Source organism: Lissotriton helveticus, chromosome 5_1, assembly GCF_964261635.1.
Source record: "Lissotriton helveticus chromosome 5_1, aLisHel1.1, whole genome shotgun sequence".
Lineage (NCBI taxonomy): Eukaryota > Metazoa > Chordata > Amphibia > Caudata > Salamandridae > Lissotriton > Lissotriton helveticus.
The window spans coordinates 1,917,323,498-1,917,336,766 of record NC_136065.1 but is presented as its reverse complement, the minus strand read 5'-3'; positions in this window follow the sequence as shown (position 1 = coordinate 1,917,336,766).

Below are 13,269 nucleotides of genomic sequence, written 5' to 3'. Positions count from 1 at the left end.
AGAAATCGGGCGGTAGTTGCAGAACTGTAAGGGATCCGCATCTCATAGTGGACCGTTTTAATTTTTGAAATTTGTTCAGGGCAGTCTTGTAAATTACTTTAGACTCAGGATCATATGTCTGCCGCCATTTGCGTTCCAACTGTTTACAGCGGCTCTTTTCCTCTCGCAAGGCGGGGGAGAACCAGGGGGTAGAGGGCCTAGATCTAGTGGAGGTGGTAGGGTTTAATGGGGAAATATCATCAATAGCAGCTAAGAGAGCGGAGTTGTAATTCGCCACTTCTTCGTTGAGGTCCTTGAACAGAGGATCAAACTGGTAAGAGAAGCGAGGATTAACAGCATCACATGTGACTTTATGCCATTTTCTCCCTTTTTCCCCATTCAGGGTAGAGGGTAAGGGTAGTGAAGGGATAGTAAGATCAAAAGGAAGACGGAAATGGTCCGACCAGGTAAGGGGAAGTGAGGGAAGAATGGTGATACCAGGATGATTAGTAAATATCAAATCGAGCGTATGACCTGCTGTATGGGTCGGGCCCTGAACTAATTAGGACAAAGTTAGTCCTTGCAGGGTCTCAATTAAATGAGACGCTTGTGAACAGGAGGGATTGTCAGCATGAAGATTAAAATCTCCAAGTACAGTAAAGTAAGAGTGTCTGAGGGCATAGAGAGGAGCTGTAGAGTGGCAGGGCACATTGAGGGGATCCAGGGAAGGCGGGTTGTAGAAAGGTGCTACAGGAAATATAAAGGCTACATACAGGGTCTATCTGACCGTGTAGCTGGGCAATAACAGTTGCTAGCTCTCTGGACATACAATGTGCATTATTGCCCTCCTACAAACGTAATAATGCTACATTAACTTCTGCCACATTTAAGCCAAATCTGTGAAAGAAATTCCCATTTGAAAGAAATTCCCATTTTTGATCTCACACGCTTTATTTTTGCCTTTGGTTCTCCTCTTGAAGTACTCATCTTCTGTCTGTGCATAGTTATTTAACAATTTTAATTAAAAATATAATAAAAAATACTCCCAAAAAAGTAGGAATGCATATTCTAGGTTCTCGAAAGTATTCCACAAGGTAATTTTATGCACAGCTGCCGAGTTAATGCGTTTAAAGAAAACATATTCTCTTCCTTCGAAGGGTTTATTTGATGGGTGTTCTGAAATCACTGTACTTTTTGCTATCAAGTTGTACGCCTGCGAAGATGACAAGTTATTTCAATTAAAATAAACAAAACGAATTAAAAATTCAAAAGTAATTGCATTGAAACGAGTCATAGATTTATTTTGTCTATTCTTGCCGAATGTTGTTAGCTCAGATCCCATTGACCTGTAGGGATATCAGTCATTTTCTTTAAAGCTTTTTTTCACCCTTTGAAGTTTGTATTTATTGTTCCATCGCCTGTCATCACTTGGCTGAGTTCGCCGCAGGTCGTCAAGTTGATCTTGGCATCTGTGCGCGGATACTTTGGGAATATTCTTCATATTAATCTGCAATGCACCTAAACTACCACTAGAGGATAGCATCACAAAGCGTTATGAACATATCTAAGAATAAATGCTTGCATAGCCCTGGTGTAGGTTTCAGGATCAATAATTTACAATTCTATGAAAAACAAGCACTAGCAAATCCAATAGCTCTAGCCTTAGAATGCGGTTGTAATGGTAAAAAGAAATGAGAACAGACCACCACCTACTTGTGGCCAACATGTGCTTGCGATATAAAAGATACGTTTAAAACACATTCTGCTTTAATAAGGATCTTTTATTTAACATATCTTTTTTTCTCCAGTTCTGCCATGCATTCAACCATTATTTTTTTGTGAAGTCGACAAGGAAAAAGGCAAAACCCAACTACACACTTAAATTTCAGGGAGTTATAATGTCACTTAAGTATATTTAACAGAAACTTTGAAAAGGAGACCAGAAATTCATTACCACGTAACTGGGCATCTGTAGTGCAAAAGCGGGTTTTCAAAGGTTATATACAAAAATAAAATTAAACAACACACTTTATAAGAGCTTTGTTATTTAAAAGGAAGGAACTATTTTCAAGGGGATGTGAACAATGTGCACAAGTTTGTGCAATCACTCAAAGTGAAGGGAGCCAATGAAGTGAGCTGACTCAGCCCCCATGCTTTATGCCACAGTTGGCTGAAGCAACATGCCACTGACACTTCAACAGACAAAAGGATGAAGTTTGTTGACAAAAAGCCCCTTTATGAATGTGTACTATATATGATTTTGTTTTTTAAAAACAATAGTCTGCCTCGAAGGCCAGACCTAAAAACCAAGAGAATATTTGCAGGATTCAACTGCATACATGGAATTTTAATGGAACGCAACTCAACAGTGTATCCAAATCATGCACATACTATTCTGAGAGCCACAGAGGAATGGTAGATTAGTAAGAAATTAAAATGCTCCCAAAGACAATCAATTCTATATATGATCCCCAGAGTGCATACGAATCCTACCGAAATGCTGCGTTTCAGCTGTTGGTGGACTACATAATCACTTCCAACAATCATAAGAGAACGGAATGAGATCTTTTAGACTTTTATAGAAGAAATTTGAGATTTTCTCAATATGATTCTACAAGGAGAGAAAACTCACTGCGATAGTATGCAGTTTAGATTGAAACAATCTTTATATAAATAATAATAGTGATTGTATTGTATTATTGCATTCCCATTGTACTCATTACCCTGATCAGTTGTCGAAATGCTTTAAAGCAGGGAGCCTGCTACTTCAGAACCCCAGGTTAATGATGCAAAGGGAAGTGTATTTAGAGCCTTAAAGATCATGATATTGATGAAAGGAACACATCACTTCTTATGTGACTTTTAGAAATTGTCTTTATGTATAAGTAGTTTATGTGCAAAGATCAATCAGCCAATAGTCATCAGGTCTACTGTAGCTCCATTGGTAGGCTGTACTGTAGCTCTTTCGGTTCTGCATCTGTTTATGAGAGGTTATGAAGAGACAAATCAGTATAACAACCAGGAGTGGAATCAAAAGCTGGATATGCGAACGTGGTATTGACAATATATTTCTGACTTCTTCAGGGCTAAATAAAAAACTGATGCACATCACCATATTGAATGAAAAGCAATAAAGGGTTTGATGTCCGAAAAGCATAGAATGCAAAGAAAGAACTATCTTTGATGTAATCATAATAAAACAGCAAAAACAATGGTGTGCAAATATTTGTGAAACCTAGTGACTGAAACAATCGAGGGGTATATTCACAAGAACGTGTGATAACTACCACAAGAGTAGCGTAACGCAACTTTCAACATCGCAGCCTATTGTGGAAAAACAACTCTGTGACAACGTGGAATTCACAACATGGCTGTAGCATGCGATAGTTTGCGACACTGCAGCCAATAACCGTGACACAACCACCTCGACGGTGATAAAAAGACAAACCCCAATGTGAAAAAACCTGCGATGGGCAAAAGCACGATAAGAAAACAGTGACAACCAGTGCGAGGGCAGCAATACTCACGCGCAATACGGGAAAATGCACAAGAATAGCATATGGTAAATGCCACAGAACTGAATTTATCAACAGCGGAGTACCATGAATGCACCCTGGCCGACTGCAGAGGACAACATGTTAATCTTAATGTTAATGTTATAGGGTATTTATACAAGCGCACGGCTACTCCGAGGAGTGTCCCATCAAACATGTACACCACAAGTTCCTAGCACTGTGGAAGAACAGAACAGACAGGCATGAAAGAGACCAGTGGCAGACAAATCAGAGACGCAGGAGCGACACACCCACCGTGCAGCATAGGCACATAGGCAGGAGTGCACCTTGACATTGACAACATCCCGGTACAAACATCACCCCAACCACATTTGAACACAGGACACAAATGGTTCAGCAAAAGTGTACAACCTGGCAAATCACATCTGAAATCACAGGGAAATGTAACATGACATTTTACAAGTACAACTTGAAAACTGCAAATATGTTTAATTCACACATGCAGTGCATTTGGGCAATTTCTACTGTCGCATGATTGCCATGGTGGTCACAATATAACGTGCTCATGAGAAGTAAGTGTAAATGATGGTACTCCTACGGGCCATTCCTGCCGCTGCTGCAGTGGGATGTGGGCCACCTGCCCCATCACCACGATCATCGGCCGGTACCTCTGAAACTGGGATCCATGGGCCCTGCTGCGAACACAGATGTTGTGCAACACACAACATGCAACAATCATCTTGCACACGATGTCCGGGCTGTACAGGAGCTTCCCACCTGTGCCGTCCAGGCACCTGAAACGTGACTTCAACACACTAAATGTGTGTTCAACGATGCCCCTGGTGCGTATGTGGGCCACATTGTACTGCCTCTGGGCGGGTGTGTTTGGATCTTGGAGGGGTGTCATCATTCAAGGGCAAAGTGCATATACTTGATCACGTGCGACAGTGCAGGGAGAAAAGAGTCAATACTTGGTTCGGCAGAATGTGATGGCAGGTCCACCAATCCAGTGACGCCTGTGATGGCTGTGTGTGGGGTGAGTGTAAAGTAGTTAAAAACTGAGCTCCCTTTAGATAGAAAACTTTTTCATAAGTCAACAGTCAAACTTTCTACCAAGCACACAGCCCATTGCTTAGCCACTCTCACTAAACCCCCTTGGACAAGATTGGACCATATAAACCAAGGAATAGCACAAATCCAAATAAAAGACGCTGATTACGATAAGGACAGACGCACGCGGACCCTGATAATATTCTAAAAGAGTTATACCCTTAACAATACATGAGAGGTCAAAAATACACGATCAACAAGTTGACATAAAGGACGTGTAAAACGGCCAGGAATATAGCGTACCTAACAACACTTAATCACTGGTGCTCCTTTTTTAAGGTGCTTTTTGATGAAACATATATCAGAGATGGAAGGGCTATACTAACTTATTCCATTGTGAATGATCTGGGTTAAAAAATCTTTAATCAGACTATAGGCACCATATAAAAATCATAAATCGGAAGGTGTCTCCACTCTGATAGAAGGTGACACCACAAATCATTTTAATGTATGGTAGTGAGTATACAAGATTGTCTTGATAAAGATGGACACATTAGTTTGACCATCGGAACGCGTCGACGCCTCAACATATATACGCAATCTGCCAGCAATAAAGCATGGTCAAGAGTACCCATCATTGAACTACTGAGTCCATGCTACAAATATTGCCACTTGACGGATGTGTATGAAGACATAGTGTACTTGTCTTTTCTGTTTTTACTCTCGTCTACCCCGGGTTTTATGATGTGTTATTGATTGCATTTTTTTTAATCTGTTTTCTTTTTCAATATCAACTAGGTATACTGTATTTGGTAGGTGCTTTATACAGAAATTCATGTCACAAAATTATATGTATTTTTTAATGATAAATAAATGAATGTATTGATTTTTATTTGGATTTGTGCTATTCCTTGGTTTATATGGTCCAATCGTGTCCAAGGTGGTTTAGTGAGAGTGGCTAAGCATTGGGCTGTGTGCTTGGCAGAAAGTTTAACTGTTGACTTATGAAAAAGTTTTCTATCTAAAGGGAGCTCAGTTTTTATCTACTTTACAGTGCCCTATCCCTTTGGATCTAGAGGGCCCCTCTCTCCTTGTTACAAATGGGGTGAGTGTAAGCCAGCCCACATGGAGTAGCTGATGCTGGCAACTACACCAACAGTCATCAGGCACTCAGAAATGAAATGTCTGAACTACAAGGGGAGATGACACGAGTCGCACAGAGCTAATGTCCCCGGATGCACAGCGGGCGACACAGGCCCACCGTCACGGGACGCTGACCTGCGGGAGACTGGGGTAGGGTCATGTGGGCAGAGCAGTACCCCAAATGTGTCATGGCTGCATTCCGCAATGCTACATGTTCAGCTGGTGTGTGGCTGTGGTGCCATGGAATGTCTGTATTGGGTGCAGTGGTGAGCAGGATGACCATGGAGTGGTGTGGTCATGTCTGGTAGATGGTCTTGTAGTTTGATATGTTCATTGTGGCTTGGTCATGTGTGCATCCCCACAGTTCTGCATTGTGCTTTGGAGGCTTTGGGATGTGTGGTGTGTTCATTTGGTACTTACCAACGGGCAGTCCCGTTCCATATGTGCCATCCTGGAAGCGCTGGTTGATGATGGACTGTCAGAAGATGAAGGAATCATGCACACTGCCTAGGTAGTTGGCGATGACATTGGTGATTAGTCCCTGGTGGTCCACAATTGCCTGCACATTGATGGAATGCGTGTGCTTTCTGTTGCGGTAGTGGTGTGCAGTATCTGCAGGGGGCACAAGTAGGACATGTGTGCAGTCGATTGCCCCCAACATGGCCGGGAATCTGGCTATGGCGTAGAAGCCTTGCTTTGTCTCCAACTATTCCTGCGCAGTGTTGGGGAAGTGAAGGTACTGGGGTATGAAGCTGAGGAAGGCATCCAATACAGGTGTGATGAACTTTGATAGGGCTGGCTGTGAGACCCCTCCGACTCTGGCAGTTGTTGGTTGGAAGGTACCAGAGGCCAACAGGTGCAGCACAGCCAGCAGCTTTGTCTGCGGAGGGATGCTGGTTCTCTGCTGTGTTGGGTCCGTCAGCCTGCCGGTGATGTGGGTCATGATTAGGAGAATGGTTGTCCTCTTGATCCTGTAGTGGGCAATGACTTCCTCGGGCTTAAGGTTTGTGAGTGTGGTGCATTTACGGTAGGTCTGCTGTCTTACCCTGCTCTGCCTCTGTGGTGGTCCGGGAGGGGGGGGCAGCACCGAGTCCTGGGGGTGGTGGCGGTGGGTGTTGTGGCCCTGTTGGGGCTCTCAGCTGCATGATGAGTAGCTCCATGGTGTCGTTAGTTCTTCGGGTGTGGCTGTGTGCGGGGCTACACTACTGCAGGGCTACACTACTGCAGGTAGTTGTGCGTCTTTACACCTGCTTGAGGCAGGTTTTAAATACCTTATCGCCTGTTTTCGTTTCGCTTCACGGATCTGTCAGTTCGTTGTGAAAGTGATGTTGTTGTTTTTTCGTGTGTTTCTGCACGGGAACGCATCTCATTAGCGTTAGTTGGTGGTGTCCGCCGTGGTGTGAGGTTTTGGGGCTTTTATTGCGGGAATTCTGATGATGTCTGCTGTTTGCACCAGCTTGTGAATGGGGTGTTAGTTCTATCTCCACTTTTGATGCCTTAAGGTGGTGATAAATCAGAGGTAAGTCCGTGTGAATATGCCCCCTAATGTTGGCAATTAGCTCAGAACTGCTGGAGGGTTGTTTTCTGTAAGGCCAAATGATCACATGGTCATTCAACAAATTGTCCAGCTGAAGACAAGTAATGCAAAAATTGTAAAAAGAAATGGTATTTCAGCATTGTTGTCCAGGGAGTAAGAACAATGAACCCTGTTGATCCCAATGTATTGTTAGGTGTAGGAGGGCAAACAAAATGTAAGGATTACCTACATACAAGAGTCTGATTGCTAGTAAAGAAGTTCAAATCATGGTGGTTTTCTGTGCATGGTACAACATTCTAATGGATAAACTAGTAGCAAAGTTTGTGGAAGCCAAGTAAGTTATTACCTACCAACATTTGTCCGGGGATAGGTGAGGTGGGGATTACCAGTCAAAGAAATAATGTTCTGGGATACTTCTGGTGTGAAAGGAATTTTAAGGGGTGAGGTACAACTGGGAAAATATAAGTAGCAGTCATGGAGGATGTCATCTTAGATTTGCCACATCAGTAGAAGATGGGGATTTTATTGAATACCTTGAGCAAATCTTCCAGAATACTTAATTGGTTCAGGCAAACTCAATTAGAATACCAAAAGGAATGAGTAAGTGGAGAGACATAGGGAGGGATTCAATTATATGTTTAGTACCAACCTAGAGATATATACCATTTTCAAGCATCACAATATACTGATGGAAGAGACCATTCCATTAGACACTTTATCCAGAATTTCCCTTTATCATACAGAGGGAAACCTAGAGGAGTTTTACATTTTGTGTGCAAAGAATTTACCAGTGAAATCTTCTCCATGGCTGGCTCAATAGAAATGTCCCTCAGGAGCTCTATGAAAATCTGGGGCATATGTGCAAGCTGCTATCACCACCAGAGCATCACTTTTTTTGATGCTCCGGTGGCGTAGCACCAGTTCCCATATTTACAATTGGGGTAACAATCTCTGTCAACCCCACCTATGCAACCAGTCAGAGACCAATTTGATCCATTGTGCTCTCTTGGCATTAGTGATGTTAACTAGGTCCCTAAGGAAATCTCTATAGTCGCTAAGTTCGGGTATGGACCAAAGTCGGACGCAATACAAAAGAGCTTTAAGTGCAGCCAGGTCAGTTATTCTCTTGAGTCCTAACTCAAAAAAGAGGGGAATAACAGGGGTGATAGTCGGTACAAAGAAGAGCTTCTGCACAAAATAATTCTTAGCAGTAGCCAATTGATGCGAGTCAGTGCAACCCCAGACCTCGGCACTTTGTGCCTTTACCCGATAAACCTCTAGGGCTTGTGATATGGAGCTTGAGCACGTTCTTTTATACAGTCTTATAATAACACTAGCTCTATGCTCAATTAGCAACGTGCTCTTAGTAAGTTGCGCAGCCCAGTTCCATTACCTTACCCCTAGATAATAGTAACTGTGTACCCTCTGAAGTACTACACCACTAACACGGATGATCGAGTTCTTAACCCCTCCTATTCAAAAAACCATGACTGTCTGTGTAACACAAGAAGGAATGTATCAGTACAAGTGCGTGTCTTTCGCCATGCCACTGCAGCATCAGTGTTTCAATACATAATAAAGGAGGCACTGAAAGGAGTGGATGTCACTTTTCTGAACATCATGGTCTTTGGCAGGTGCCAAAAACAACAAGAGGATAATCTAGAGTAGGTTCTCCGAGTTCTCTCTAAAAAGGGATGTATGACGTTACAACGCACACTTTTACAACGCATACCTTTACAAAGCATTTTTTACAATGCAACATCCATTACAAAGCATTCCATTACAACACATGCCATTACAACGAAATTTTAAATACTACATTTACAAGACATTCCATTACAATGCATAACACGTTTACAATACATACCATTACAACGCATTACATTACATTGCATGTTTGGTAAGTATTGGATAGTGTAGGGGTAAAAATTACTATTCTAACTCCAGGGGGTGCAACAGTAGGGTAAGTGTTGGATAGTGTAGGGGTAAAAATTACTACTCTAACTCCAGGGGGTGCAACAGTAGGGTAAGTGTTGGATTGTGTAGGGGTAAAATTACTATTCTAACTCCAGGGGGTGCAACAGTAGGGTAAGTGTTGGATGGTAATGTTATGCGTTGTAATGGTATGCGTTGTAATGACTGAGTTGTAATGACATGCGTTGTAGTGGTGTGCGTTGTAGTGTCACGCATTGTAATGGTTGCGTTGTAATTGCATGCGTTGTAATGGATGTTGCGTTGTAAATGTTTCATTGTAATGGTAGTGCATTGTAAAAGTTGCGTTGTAAAGGTTGTTTCCCCTAAAAAGGGATTAATGGTGAAGTTATAAAAATGCAAATTTTATTGTTGTGAGGAATATCTAGGGAATAAAATCTTAGAATAAGATATACAACCTAAGATTGTTCCACGTGAAAATGATAACAGAAGCACCTGAACCAGCCTTCAGGGAACAATTTGTTTCTTCCCTAGTACTCACAGAGAGCTACTCTAAGTTTGCTGAGGGAGGTTCTAACAAAGTGGATCCTTTGAGATCTTACTAATGAACAATATTAGCAGAATGTGGCATTCAAATCACCCAAGGGACATGTTGTGTGTACGCTTTGTCTGAAATATTTTTATGATGGATAAGACAATGCATCATAGCTGTTGATGCTTGCTGTGCGATTGGGTTGTGTGTTGCAACTACTTGATGGTCAGGAGGTGATTGTAGCCTTTTGTTCTAGGGCTGTGCGAGAAACAGAGGGACATTATTCTGCCACTGAGAGGGAACTTCTTGTAGGTGCTTGGGCCACAGAGCAATAGTGGATGTTTTTGTGGGAGACACAGTTTATATTTAGCACAGACCTTAAACCTTTACTGAAAGTACTGTCTTGTGGGCGAGGAAGAGTCTTCACCGGTAGGCTGGCCAGATTCTCTTTAAAATCACAAGCTTTCCAATTTGCGATTGATATGTAAACAGTTACCAACAAGCTGATTGTATTGTTATGCTTACTTTTAACTGTAGGTGACATGCATAAGAGCGAGGTAGCTTTTACATCACCATATTACCATTTGTGGTGTAGGGTCACCAGATTAAGGCTATTTTGGTGTAGAGGCCATTGAGTGAAATCAGAGTCTAACCTTGGAGGAGGACCCTGTTCTTAATAAGATAAAATAATTATCGATTGTGGGTTGGCTGGAAGCCAAAAAAGTGCAAGGGGAGTTGCGTTCCTTTCTGAAGTTCCAGGAAGAACTTGCGTGTGTGAGGAGAGACAAGATCGTTCCCCCAATGAGTCTGAGAAATCACATTGTTAAAAAGAGGCATGAGGACTATTCAGGGATGTCTAGCACTCAAAAGAATCCCTGTGAACGGTAATAAACCCCAGTTCATGAGTGCAAAGTTCTCAAGTTTCCTAGTTAGGCGCGGTGTCAAGCTTACAATCGCATTATGGAGGGTCTTCCGGTGGCACTCAATGGAGGATTTGATTTGTAAAACCCCTTCCAAGGAACTTCACTTTCTGTTTGGACCACGCCCCATAAGTAACATGTTGTACAAAATTTCAGCTCTCGAGAGAGTGTAAAGAAGGGGCATTGTTGGTGCCATTGTGGTTGAAAAAGAAGAAAGTGTTGTCTGAACGACCGGACAAATGTACAGGGAGAGTAGTGAAAGAGTTGGATCATCCAATGAAAAAATAGGTCTGTACATAGCAAGAAATAAGGGAATGGTACCCCTTGAGGCACCCTTGTGAGAGAGTTCATTCATGTTAAGTTTCATCCTTTGTGGCGGAGTTCATTCATGTTTGGTTTTCTACTGGCCTTGAAGATATGAATTAGAGTTGAGCCCATTCATTAAGGTTGGGGATGCGCTGGTATGTTAAATAGGATGTTATTGTTCACAATGTAGACAATGTCTTTCTCCATCTGGATGTTCAAAATAGTGAAGACCATCACAGTGCAGAAACAAGTGCAGGTACAAGTGAGGGTGTGTTGAACACAGAGATGAAGAATGCAATGGCTCTCTAGACAGGTGATACAGCTCCCTCCAGGCCTGCAGTAAAATCTGTGATCCCATGGAGAGTAGAGGGGATCATCGAGGCACCATGATTAGTGCGCTTCCCGAAAAACCGAAAGATTTTGTAATTTCTTAGTATTATCAGTTGGTCTAGGTTAATTTCTGTTTGAGTGTGAGTGTTTGTTCTCCTATTTGTATTGTAAGTCTTTTTCTCTTTGTGTTGTGTGTGTGGGGGTTAGTTTGTAATGCTGAATCATCTGTTTTAGTTTCACAAGGAGGGGAAGATGTATAGCATCTATAGTGGCACTCCAACTGCTAGGTGAACAAATTGAAGGTTTGCTACCGGTGGAATGTCATTCAGACAAGGATGCGTCACTTGCATCCTCATTTGGCCTGAGGCACACCTAACCTCTGTCGCTCTCTGAATTCTACAAGACTTTCAAGAAGAATAACAGTGTAAAGTCTGATCATCTCATTATTCTTGAAGCCATAACTTCAATAGTGATCTACCCCTCAGCTGTGGCTCTGTTTCTTGATGCCAAAAATGTGTTTGATCCTCTGGAATGGGACTTTATATTTGAAGTACTATGTAAGTGGGGCGTGGATAATTGTTTCTGAAAATAGTATGACTGACATATTCTAATCTCTCTGGCAGGGAATGGACTACACAATTGTTGTGTGATTGTTGATGAAAGTTGCAGCTTTAGTCCTGGCTGCTCATTGTCATGCTCACTGTGCTTGCTGTAATGGAGATGCTGGCTTGTGCACTCAGTAAATTTTAATTTCACTGTGTAATACGTTAGGGGGCAGTCACTTATAACCTAGCTATATGCTGATGACATAATGCTGTATAGCAAAAACATACAGATAAATCTAGGACCTATTAACTGGGACAAGTCTGACATTTTCACTTTCACAGATATGGGCAGAAGTTTAATATGGAGTTTTACTGCAGTGGTGGGCTGACTGCTTATACACCTAGGGATCAGCAGCGGCTCCTCTGCTATGGCGTAGGATCGCTGCCTCACCAGCAGCTTCAAAAGTTGAAAAATAAAACAATGATATAACGGGTCTATGTCATTTATTTTAAGGGATGAGTCTTGGGAGAGGGGCCATGAGGATGACTATCACGGAGGGGAGTGGTTGCACCGCTGTCAGTGCCCATGTGGTTTAGGCTGGGCATCTTAGGACACATATAGTGTCACAAATATTGTTAAAAAAAATTATGCTGCGGTTGGAGTTAGTAAAAGAAAATCAACATCCACTGAATCAATATTTTTGTAAACAATACATAATGCCATGGTATTTATATTTGACAATATTTTCGTTTTCAATATTTGTATGTTATATCGATTTGTACAGTGTACTATTCATCCGTGAGGATATCAAGGCGCTTGAGCTGGTATGTTGTCCCTGTAGAGTGATTTGAAGAGCCAGGTCTTCAGCTTCATATGAAACTCCAGAAGTGAAGAAGAGGCTCTGATGTGATGGTAGGGCATTCCATGTTCTGGGTGTGATGGAAGAGAACAAATTACCTCCTGCTCTGCATTGTGAATGCAGGAAATGTGTGAGAGTGACAGTGAGGCTGTGCGTAGGTGTCTGGCAGGCTAGTGAAAGTGTATGTAACTATTCAGGTATGCTGACCCAGTATTGCGCAATGCTTTGTATGTTTGGACTGCTGCCACTACCTTTTGAAAGCCACGGGAAACGCTTGCAGACTTTTGCCACCGCTGCGTGGACCCGCCCGCTTGTCTTTAGCCGCCTCACGCTCTCTGACCACCTGGAGCGAGGCCGCCGACCGGAGACGAGCGAGAGGCAGACCACAAATCCCAGAACCCATAGCGGCCTGCCGCGTCACCTGTCAGCGCCTGGAGGCGCTTAAAAGCTACACTACTCCCATTGAGTAGGGGGAAACCTTTCTTTGCCGCTTGCTGTCGCCTGCTGTCACTACCTTTTGAAAGCCACGGGAAACGCTTGCAGACTTTTGGCAACGCTGCGTGGACCCGCCCGCTGGTCTCCCGCCGCCTCACGCTCTCTGACCACCTGGAGCGAGAGGC